Genomic DNA, 12590 nt, shown 5'->3' with positions numbered 1-12590 from the left:
TATAGATGAGAACACTAGCTAGGGGAGCTTAAGCCATTTGATCAGTATCAAGTAGCTAATAAGCAGACAAGCTAGAATATGAATCTTGGTCGTCATGGTTCTAAAATCCAAAGAATTCTAGAACCATGAAAAACAAATGAGAACAGAAGAAAAATAATTCAAAAATAATACTCTGACCCTAAAAAATGAGATCCACTTCAATTCAAGTGTTCAACATTTGTCTGTTTATACTAAAGTAACATTTTAAGATGGCATCAAACCTTTTGTTCCAGAAATTCTGCTTTAAGGAATCCAAGTAAGCAAAGTCAATAAGGTGCAAACGTTTATGAACCAAAAACATGGGCAAACCCATATGTCTATATACAGGTTGAGTAAGTTACGGCACAGACCCAAAATCAAATATTATGTAGTCACTAAAAATAAACTTCTCTAGAAGTTTCAATGAAATGGAAAGTGAAGAAAATCATAATACAGAACACTGTAAAATGTAAAATTAATTATATAAACAGACAACACATATATACACATTATTTTTTAAAAAAATAAAAGGTCAGATTTACATAGATTAGTTCAGCCTAATGGGAATGCAAAGAAATTTTTTTTCTGTACAGTTGTCTGTTTTCTAAAATATCCATAGTAAGCATCATTATACTTATAATAATAAATGTAAGCTTTTGTAATAAAGTACTTTTCAAACTTTCTAAATAGGCAAATATTTTATTTTCCAAATAATTATTCTATAGAAAATAATTTTAGAGATGTGTAGTTTTACTTATAAGGAATATTTACAAGACCCACATTCTAATGTTAGTTCAATTAATAGCCAAAATTTCCATTATCATATACAAAGCATGTATAATTTAATCATAGCCCTCCTAATCAATTTATATATATGGACAACATCCTAGAAAACCTGACCTTAACCCATGATACAGAATTCTTATTTCAACTTCTGAGAACTATGATAGTAAGCTCCAAGTTTCTCTCTTCAGTTCATTTCCTTGAGTTGAATTTTTGTTATAAAGACAAACCCAGAAACTATTAGTTCTCTATGCCTGAATGCAGCCTTTCTCCCTGTTCCCCCTGATAATGGCATTCAGCTCAGGGCAATAGATTATGATAATTTAAACCACACACTTATTCTAATTACTTTCCACATTTTCCATTTGCCATCTTGTCAGAACAATGTATGAATCATAGTGAACAATTAGTGCACTGGAAGAAAAGATGTGCAAAGCTAAATGAAAGCCTAGCTCAGTTAGTTGCTCAGGCCAATGTCATGATGATTCTGACAGTCCCATTTCCTTAAGACTGAAGCCACCAAATTACATTTGACTTGTTCTTCACGAGAGAGAAGGTCTACTGATTCAACTACCAAGAGCTTCCTCTCACTTTTCCTGGGTTTTTGAGGAACCACACAGAGCAAAGCCATGTACTAAGAAAACTTCTTCAGGACTAACCTAGGACTTACCTTCCCATCTTCACATTGCCTAGTGCAGCCCCTGCACAAAGCTGGTATTCACGTACGCTGAGAAGATTAACCTACATGGCGTACTCCTTTGGTGAGGGAGAAAAGCTGTTTGCAGCAGTCTAGGATTTCTTCCTTGTTCTCAACAATAAAAGATCAATATGCTTATGTCTCGTGGAATATGCAATTGCCAGCTGACTGGTGGTTTAGCTCTAAGAAAAGAAAGGCTTTGTTGCTTAGGTTTTCTCAACTGGGAATAACTTCTATTTTTGTAAAGCTATAGAACCATTGGGGTTTTTCTGGTGGCTTTCATTTATTTAATTCAGGAACCATGAGCAACAGAATTTTTACTCTGTTAACATTTGGGATTCTAAATAAGACCTGGATATGAGTAAATAACAAGCCAAAATGGCAACTGAAGGGCAACAAAACCCTTCCTACTGAAACCTTCTTATTGATAATCTTTCCAGATTCCAATAAATTACTCCACTGTTTACTGCTTTGGATTCAATCCCTGAAAGCATCTGATAAAAAGGCAAGAGTATAATCTGAAATAAATAATAATATATTGGCATGAAACTTTATAGTTTTGTTCTTATAAACTTTTTTAAAAGATATTTAAATTATATATTTTTTAGGATTTTATTTATTTTTTGGCACAGAGAGAGAGAGGGAGAGAGATCACAAGTAGGCAGAGCAGTAGACAGAGAGGGGGAAGGGAGCCCAATGCAGGGCTTGATCCCAGGACCCTGAGATCATGACCTGAGCTGAAGGTAGGCACTTAACCCACTGAGCCACCCAGGTGCCCCAGTTCTTATAAACTTTTAAATTCATTCTGAATGTGTTTTGGAATTATGTGTGCTGGTTAAGCTTGGATTTGTTACTAGGAAGTGATATGCCCTCTAATAGAGAGTTGTTTGTGTTCTGAACCAGGTTTATGAGTTTTGAGCTTCAGTGAAGCAGTTAATGAGTACATTTAACCACTGTACTTAAATTATCTGAAAATTTCAATTAGCACCTGGCAAGATGGAAAGAAGAAGGAAACTATCTTAGTTGCTAAGAGAGATTACAACGTTATCCCACTGATTAGGAAGAAGAGTACCTGGGAAAGAGAGAGATGAAGGCCCCCACCACTATGTCACCTTTCCTTTTGGCTTCTGCTAAAAATGGAAAAGAAACTCTAAAGGGAACTATGTTAGAATTATGAGATAATGGCTTCAGTAGCAGTTATAGCACAGTTAATGAAATGATTCACTAATTTGAAATGGTCATAGGTACTACAACATGGAATTTCAAGAAATTCTGGAGTCATACTGGTCTACCACAGCAAAGAATAGCACCCAACTCTGCACCAACAGTAAATTCAAGGAGTGGCTGTAACAAAACTCTTGGGTAATTTTTCCAGAAACCACTCTGGAGTACTCTGCAGATACCTGCCTAGTAAAATGAAGAATTTCTGACCACCTGCTTCATAGTAACACCACTTCCTGGCCTTACACTTCACAGACTTTTGCTGACTTCCATATCCAAGTTAACCAGAACATGAAGCATAAAGAAATAAACCTTTATGAAATACTGAAAAGGCAACTTTAACAAAATGATAGAGAGATAGACATAGAGATAGAGACAGAGAACAATAAGAAGGCTGGAACTTGAAGAAAGAGAAAAGAGGGAAGGGGTTATGGCCTTCTAGGAATTTTCATCTTATCATTAAGGTCCAATTCAACTGCTCCCATCTTTTGAAGACTTCCCAAATGTACCCCCTCACCACCACAATTAACTGGCTCCGTGTTTCTGTAGCATTTCCAGTATGATTCCTAAGAGCAATTTTGGTCTATATTGAGGTCAGCAGACTTTCATAAAGGGCTAGGTAGTTTCTGTTGCAGTTATTCAACCCTTCCATTTTACCATAAAAACAACAATAAACAAAATATAAATCAATGGGCATGGCTGTGTTCCAATAATTTTATTTCCAAAAACAGGTGGCAGGATGGACATGGTTTATGGACCATAATTTGCCAACCCCTGCTTGATATCATATTTATTTCTGTATTATCTCTCACTCATCCTACATATTCCTTGACAGCATATCACATGCATATTGAATCCTCTGTGATTCACACACAATAAGTGCTATGGACTGAATGTTGTATCCGGCCCCCGCCAAAAAAATCCTGTGTTGAAAGTTAGTCCTCAATGTGATGGTATTAGGACATGGGGCTTTTAGAAGATGATTAGGTCATGACAGTAAAGTCTTCACGAATAATATTAGCACCCTTATAAGAAAGATCCCAGAGAGCTTCCTCTTTCACCCTGTGAAGACACAACAAGAAGACAGCCATCTATGAACCAGGAAGACAACTCTAACCAGATACCAAATATGCCAGTGCCATAACTTCTTAGAACTGTGGAGAGTTAAGTTTCAGTTGTTTATAAGCCACCCAGCCTGTGGCATTTTTGTTATATGCAGCTAAATCAACTAAGACAGTAAGGGATAAATAAGTGTTTTCAGAATATATAAACTGACAGAAGCTATAAGAAAAAGCATTGTCTCATGCCTTTCTGAAGTCCAGATCAACAATGACTATCAGACTTCTCTTATTTATATCTGGGAGCAGAATAATTCCTCAGCAATTACGAGCAACAGTTTAAAAATTCATAGAGAAGTTCTTCTATGACCCTGAATATAATACAACCCCTTTTAAAAAGCCAGAGGTGGTATTATAACACCACCTCCCATCTCCAGCCCCTCAAACCTTTACCACTGTCCCTTCTATGTTTCAATGTCCAAAGAGCATTCTTTGGCAAAGACTGACAAGATAAGAAACAAGAAATTTTGGAGAGGTTGTAGAAAAAGGGAAACCCTCTTACACTGTTGGTGGGAAAGCCAGTTGGTGCAACCACTTTGGAAAACAGCATGAAGGTTACTCAAAAAGTTAAAAATAGAGCTGCCCTGTGACTTAGAAATTGCACTACTGGGCATTTACTGCAAAGATGCAGATATAGTGAAAAGAAGGGCCATATGCACCCCAGTGTTCATAGCAGCAATGGCCAGAGTTGCGATGCCCTTCAACAGACAAATAGATAAAGAAAATGTGCCATATATACAATGGAGTACTACTCAGCCATCAGAAAGGATGAATACCCAACATTTGCATCAACATGGATGAAACTGGAGATTATACTAAGTGAAATCAGTCAATTAGAGAAAGACAATTATCATACGGTTTCATTTATTTGTGGAACGTAAGGAATAGTATGGAGGACATTAGGAGAAAGAAGGGAAAAATGAAGGGCAGGAATCAGAGAGGGAGACAAATGTGAGAGACTATGAGCTCTGGGAATCAAACTGAGGGTTTTAGAGGGGAGGATTGTGGGGGGATGGGTGAGCCCAGTGATGGGTATTAAGGAGGGCACATATTGCATGGAGCACTGGGTGTCACCACAAACAGTGAATCATGGAACACTACATCAAAAACTAATGATGTACTATATGGTGACTAACATAACATGATTAAAAAAAGAAGAGTATTCTTCATGACACAAAAAAAATAAAATAAAATATAGATTGAGAAGATCAAGTTTTTTGCTGAACAATCAACATTATGCTAACCACTTTTAAACTGTTTTCCCTATCACAAGAACATTTTCTTCTATTTTCTTCCACTACTGCATGCTTAGGTAAGCAAAACAAAACTGTACTAGAAACTTATTTAAAACACTGTAGAATGACGTTTTAAATACAGTTTCAATAAACTTTAGGAGTCAATACTATAAAGACTTGAAATATAGTGACTCATTAAAAAAACACTCCCACTTAGAGCCTTCTCTAGTGGCCAATCACAACTTTGGGCTGCTTTGATTTATGACATTGGCCACTGTGGCCCAGCCATTTAATCTTATAATCAACATCAATCATCAATTTTTATTACAACATTTTGCAGGCTGAGCAAAAGATATTTCTCCTGAGGACAAATTAGGCACCCCAGAGTGACTCTTGCAAATAAATACTATTGGCCATAACTTGCTGTGCTACAGTTCACTCACAGCAATTCATTCTATAAATGCCACAAAAGCCAAAGGCAAGTGTATAATTTTAAAAAAAAAAAAAGTCCAAAGAGATTCATATAATATAATGGCTATCTAGTGACTGAATAAAGAGTTTTAGTGGTTCAATGACAATATGTACATTCACTTATGCCTCCAATGGTTGTCATCCAAAAGATATTAAGTGTGTCCAAATATCCTTCAAGATAGATCATAACTCACCATTAAGATGATGCAAGGTCCTATTAGGCTGACAGGCAGACTTCCCCATTGGTTCAAGGTGTTCATCTCTGAGCTTGCACTCAATAGTGAAAAAGTAATGGCTAAACAAAAGACACTATGCAGAATGGCTAATTGCCAGATATACCACCAATAAATCAGCTGGACCCCATTAATAAGTAATGGCGCTCAATTTTCTGTTAATTCAGATACTCCCTGCAAACCCAGGGAGCTCTTTAAAAGTAACTGCAGTAATAATTTCCCTTTATGTAAGTCAAATAAAATTATCATTTAATCCTAGAGTTGTATCCTGTAGAAATAATCACTATGATTAATTATTAAGTATTTCTCAGCACAGATTCTAGGAAACCAGAGTCCTGGGTTCACTATTCCAGTGATCACTGATAATTCCAATTATCAATATGCATGCAGCTTGTTGTCTGTAACTTCCCACGTTGCTGTTGATAAAACAGGAAAGTGCAAAATATTACATAAATAATATATAAGTCTAGATTTAATCACTATTGACGATAAGAACAAAATAGTTTGTTTCATCTGACAATCTCTACGTGCTTACTTGATTCTCCAGATTTTACCATGTCTGGCACAAGAGGAATATAGAAAAAAGTGTTTTTAAACAAGAAGGATATAAAAAAGTGCTCAACAGGGAACCCAAGGGTTTGCTGTTAATTTCTGAGAAGTGGAAGGGGATCCCTTAATCTTGCAGTTTTTTCTCCAAAAAAAAAGCACTCCTATATTTTGCTTTTTTTTTTTCTTCCTATTGGGCAGAAGAAATGATGAAATACTGTCTCTCCCTGGAGAGTAACATGTTCAGAGCCAATCTAAGCAATTGCTATGACACTGGTCAAAAATACAGTTAAAAAAAAAAAAAAAGCATGTGTTTCTATAGCATCTTTTTTCCCCCTGCATTACTAGGATTTTATGTCCAGCAAAGGATTTCAATGTCAACACTTGAAAATATCATAGCTTTCTTGCTGCGAGGAACAAACAAGAGGATGTATGCAACAGCACTCTGTAGACCAGTAAAGTGCCATATGCATGCTGGACATGTGTAGGATATTATTACTAATACACTTTAGGAATAATAATAATATGCACTTAAACTTTCCATAAAAGTAGCCCTCCACAGTCTATTAATCCAAGCCCCTGTCTGCAGCCTGGTATTAATATGTGCAGCATATCCTTTGAGAGCTATTCTAGACTGAATGCATACATTTAAAAAATATAATCACTCCCAAATTACAAATTATGAATTATTTTTCAAAAGACTACAGTGGCTATTATAATGGGTAAACATATTTAAAGAACATTAGAGTGTGGTGCAAAGACAATGAATACTGTTATGCTAAAAAGAAATAAAAAAATTGGTCATGACAAAATTGAAAAAAAAATAAAGAACATTAGAGCTTTTTAAAAACTGTATTAAGAAATGTCACAGTGATAGGGCACCTGGGTGGCTCAGGGGGTTAAGCTTCTGCCTTCAGCTCAGGTCATGATCTCAGGGTCCTGGGATCAAGCCCTGCATCGGGCTCTGCTCAGCAGGGAACCTGCTTCTCCCTCTCTCTGCCTTCCTCTCTGCCTACTTGTGATCTCTCTCTCTCTCTGTCAAATAAATAAATAAAATCTTTAAAAAAAAAAAAGAAGAAGAAATGTCACAGTGATTGTTTTGTTGGTCTTCAAAAGACTGAGTTGAGATATATAAAGATAGATAGATAGATACTGAGTTATCAGAGCCGCCTTCTTTGCAAGTTGACCAAATGGCATTTCCCAAACTCTTATTTTCCTGGGTCTTGTAAGACGACTCCATCTTCCTCTACAGATATGAACCATGAAGATAACTCAATAAAGTCAGTTCTTGAAAGACACTGGGATCCAGGCAATGTGAATTTCTAGCACCTACACCACAAGAATTCCTGCTTGTTTTAGTGTTACTTTCAGTACCCAGATATTTTTAAGTAAATACATAAAAATGTTCTCACTTTATCTTTAGTACTTGAAATCTATTTTTAAAAGGATCAGGACCTTTTGTCCAAATTAATAACTAGCTTATGATGTGCATAAATTTGCTTAATTGAGTTCAAAGGCTCAAAGTCTAAATATATGAGATAAAATAAATGAATTACTGCTACAACTCTAAAGTGCATTTATTTTTTTTTCTAAAGTGCATTTAAATTCAATGTTCAAGACATGAAGGATATTTTCCTATCATTTCTTAAACCAATCAAGGTAACATTTTGGGTCAGAGAACTGTCATATGACAGTTCCTATTGTGAGTTCCTACAGATGGAGGTTACCAACCAGGGATGAACTTAGATTTCTCCACAAAGCCCAGTGAAGAATGCAGGTCCTCAGTCTTGGGACAAGATCACCATAAGCGCATAGGTCATTATATGTACCCAGAACATCCCATGTCCACCAAAGCACCAGTTTTTCCCATCACCAAACAAAATCCTAGAAAGACCTGATAGACTATGAGAACTACACAGATGTTGCCAAGTCCCCCAAAGATTTTGTTTCATGCCTGCTATATTATACATTATACATTTCCAACACTGCACCAAAGAAACCCACTGGTGACATAGACATAAAGAACTACAATTTGCATGATTTTTCCATCAGAAGCAGAGTTTCCCAAACAGTAGCAAATGTGCCATGATTTTAGATAAAAGACAAACGAACCTTCAAATGAAATTAGTAGTTACATATTTATTTTCAGGGACATTTAAAAAATATGACTATCAAACCAACTTCATATTTTTATTATTTAAGATGTGACTATTCTTAAAATTTTTAAATTCAAATATAAGTTGACACATTAAAAATTAAAAATATGTTAATTTAAATTTGAATTTTAGAATTTTAAGAATGTAATAGTAGGTGGATATGGCTTAAAAGATGATGATGGTTTGCAAATTTCTGAATATTTAGAAGTGCCAAGGCCTTTTGTTTTTACTAAGAATGTATTCATTTTTAATATTTAATGTTAAAGATGCCAAAAGTTTAAACTGAGAAATTTACAGGTGTAAGCAGTCCTGGGGAATTTTCCCCCTTGGGGTCCCTTAATGGCCTATTCATTGATAGGGTGAATATGAGTAATAATCCTGATATTTGTGTGCTAAGCTATGAGTACAGACATTTACATATATATCTAACATATATGTAAATACATTTACATATATATAAATACAGAGACATTACATACATTTCTCTATATAGAAACATTCGAGCTTAAAATGGTGGTCATGCACAATGCAGGCAAAAATTTTTTTTAGTTCTCAATTTTTTAAAAAATTTAAAAGCTTCCTGATGCCCTGCTGGGCTAAGACCTGGGGCAGGTGTTCTGATGCTTCCCAAGGGCTCATCTGCAAAACAGGGGCAATAATAATCCCCACTTTAACAGGTCATGGTCAGGTGTAAAGGAGTGATTTCTAAAAAAGCTTTTTAAATAAATGTGTTTGTGTGTGTCTGTGTACACGTGTGTGTGTGTGTGTGTATATATATATATATATATATAATTCTATTATTATTATAACCTTTATATGGGAAGGTCCACAGTTTTCCAAGAGGATTTTAAAAAGAAAAAAAAAAAAAAAAAAGACTTCTCTGCCCCTAATTTTAGGCTGCAATTGAGCTCACCTCCAGGGAGTTCAGGAGCAAACTGCAGGGCCAGACCCATATGCTACAGCACCTGCACTCAGTAAGACTTACCCCAAGAGTCACCTGGGGTCAGCATTTGGCTTTCCAACTCCTTCACTTGCAATAAAGTCTGCAGGACAATGAAGCACAGAGCTCTTCCCCAGGAAGACAACAGAGGACTGCTACAGAGGATCAATCAGTGGCACATGTGGACCAGGCTCAGTGAGGGAGCTCCTGAGGTAGTAAGGGTTACAAAGGGGACACTGAAAAATGTGGGGGCTGGGGGGACGCTGTGCCAAGGGTCTCAAATTCAATTGCCTTCTGAGGCTGAACAGATCATAAACAAAACCAGACAAATGTGGGCAATGCTGAACTGGCAAGCAAATCCATCAGCTAAGAGAAGCAGTCATTGTCCAGTACTAGCTGACTGTCATCAAATGAGACATCGTTTCATTTGTCACCAAATGAAACTGACTTTTCGGGAGAAGTTGGAAGTCATTTTTGTGTGAAGTTCCCCACTTACTAATCAGGAACTAATTCCCCCCAAAATGTTAAATCCTCTGCAAGCCAAATAAAAAACAAGTCTGTGGGCCACTAGCCATTCTACAGCTGCCATTTTGCGAGCACTATAGTGCCAACCCAGAAGACAAAGGGAGAAAAACCAAATCACAATGAGAAGACTATTTTTAGGCATTTTCTAATGTCACACCAAAACAAAGATAGCCAGATTGTAAGCTAGAGCTGGCAACTCCCTTACAGGAGTGTTCAGAAGACTGACCAAAACGCTAGTTTTCATAACCGTCTGAGAAAGCCGTTTACCAGTGTTTTCCTTTGGCCCGGATCAGTGTAGTACCATTACCCGCTGCCGCCACGGCCCTGGATATTGAACTAGGACGACAAACCGAACACCGCTGCAAACATGCCCCTCAGCCACCTGGCTTCCTAATGAAGAACTAACAGACTGTCTGCATTTCCCAGCTTTCCCCTTAACCTCTGAGATTCGGGTCTCATTAAAGACCAGGCCCGAAGGATGGCTGGCGCACTGGCAGCGTGAATGCAATGATGTTCACGGGTTAATTCCCGTTCAGGCAAAGCTAAATGGGGCCGGCTCATCTCTTGCCCTGCACATTTCACTGCAATTGGGGGTACTCTGGAATCCAACAAAGAAGTTTCTGAGAATACCACAACCGCTGCACACCTGACCCCAACACCACACCCGCTCTCCCAGGACCCGTTATTTGTGAACAGCAACTTCATGACCTGCCTTTCCGTCCTGGAGGATGCCTTCCTGAGCGACAGGCACACAGAAGTGGGCAGCCATGAACTTCTTCCTCCAAGGCAACTGCAGCCACGGCTTGTGAGGCGGAGGTGCTCTCCGCCCTCATCCTCGCGCATCGCGCCTGGCGGCGGAGCGCGAGCCGCATTGGCTGCCGCCTCCTCACTCCCACAATGCCCCGCACCCGGCACAGTCCGCAAGGGCCGCCGGGAGGACTGGCTGCCTCCACGCGAGGAGGCGAGGCGAGGCGAGGCGAGGCGGTGTCTTCCCTCAGAAACGGAACGGTTAGTTCCCCTAACCTTAGGTGTCTAGTATGTAAGGCATGCAAAGGTTTTGTGGGCTTATCTGTCCTCGTGAACCAGCAGAGCTGTTTGGAAGATCATGAGATGTCTGTGCAGGGTTGTTAAGATCAAAGCTATGAGACTCGAAAGCATTTCCCCAAGTATTTGGAGGACAGATTTTCCCCCAGTTCTGCAAACCCTACTTAATCCAATTTAAAAAAAAAAAAAAACAACATATAGTAAGGTATCAGATATACTTAGTTTACATTTCAGCTATTAGGTAGTTCCTTACACACTATATGCTAAGGAATTTTTTTTTTAAACTGGTGAGGTTTTTTTTTTAAAATTTTTTAAAGATTTTATTCATTTATTTGACAGACAGAGATCACAAGTAGGCAGAGAGGCAGGCAGACAGAGAGAGGAGGAAGCAGGCTCCCTGCCAAGTAGGGAGCCCGATGCGGGACTCGATCCCAGGACCCCGAGATCATGACCTGAGCTGAAGGCAGCGGCTTAACCCACTGAGCCACCCAGGCGCCCCGAGGTTTTTTTTTTTTTAAAGCATATTTTCTAGCTTAACAGTTCCAGAAACACTTTCAGTTCTACTTTTCAACTGGTATTGCTTACTAAATGCAAGTTGTGATGTATGTATGCATATGTACATATAAACATATCCTAGTCTAACTGTATTTTAGAAATATGTCCTTAACTCTCAATGTAGACTCAAAAAACAATAGCACTGAACAAATATTAAAGCTCAGTCTTCCTAAACCCTTTATGAAAGAGAGAAAGAAACTTTACTCTTCAGGAAACACAGGTGGATAGGCTTAGGCGAAGAAAATATTATAATCACCTATTACCAGGAGAAAGGTTTTAAATAAGGAAGAACTTGCCCTACTGGGTAAAGCAAGTAAGATTTAAAAGGCCTGGATGAAAAAGGCAATTACAATGAAATATCATCCCGTGTATGCTAGGCTCAGGAAAAAGACATGCCACATTGTACAATGTTGTGCAACATTGTACAAAAATCCCACCAACATAGGTATGTTAGCACCAATTGCAGAAAGCTGAACAGACATCTTCCTTCACTCAGTTCTCTAAACAGAGACAAGACCAAGGAATGGGGGAGGGACTGTGGAAATGATTCTCAAAATCAGTCCTTCTTTTTCCTTTTTTTTTTTTTAAGATTTTATTTATTTATTTGACAGAGATCACAAGTAGGCAGAGAGGCAGGCAGAGAGGAGGAAGCAGGCTCGCAGCGGAGCAGAGAGCCCGATGCAGGGCTCGATCCCAGGACCCTGAGATCATGACCTGAGCTGAAGGCAGAGGCTTTAAACCACTGAGTCACTCAGGCACCACCAGTCCTTCTTTTTCAATGACTGAAAGCCTCAAATCCGACAGTACCAGCTCCCTTTTCTAAAGACCACCACCTGGAATGAAGTCTATCTCATTCTGTGAGTGACAAGGCCTTCATTATTACTGACAGATTTTTTTTTAAGATTTTATTTATTTATTTATTTGTCAGGGATAGAGGGAGAGAGAGCGAGCGAGCACAGGCAGACAGAGAGGCAGGCAGAGGCAGAGGAAGAAGCAGGCTCCCTGCTGAGCAAGGAGCCCGATGTGGGACTCGATCCCAGAATGCTGG

At 38.3% G+C, this 12590-nt stretch overlaps 1 pseudogene; it reads left to right on the top strand.

Annotated features, from left to right (window-relative positions):
- The window catches only part of LOC122910089, a 39874-nt pseudogene that overhangs the window by 6066 nt on the left and 21218 nt on the right, over positions 1-12590 (top strand).

This window comes from Neovison vison, chromosome 6 (genome assembly GCF_020171115.1).
Source record: "Neovison vison isolate M4711 chromosome 6, ASM_NN_V1, whole genome shotgun sequence".
NCBI classification, from domain to species: Eukaryota; Metazoa; Chordata; class Mammalia; order Carnivora; family Mustelidae; genus Neogale; species Neogale vison.
The sequence above is the reverse complement of the archived record's forward strand: the minus strand, read 5'-3'. Positions and strand labels throughout refer to the sequence as shown.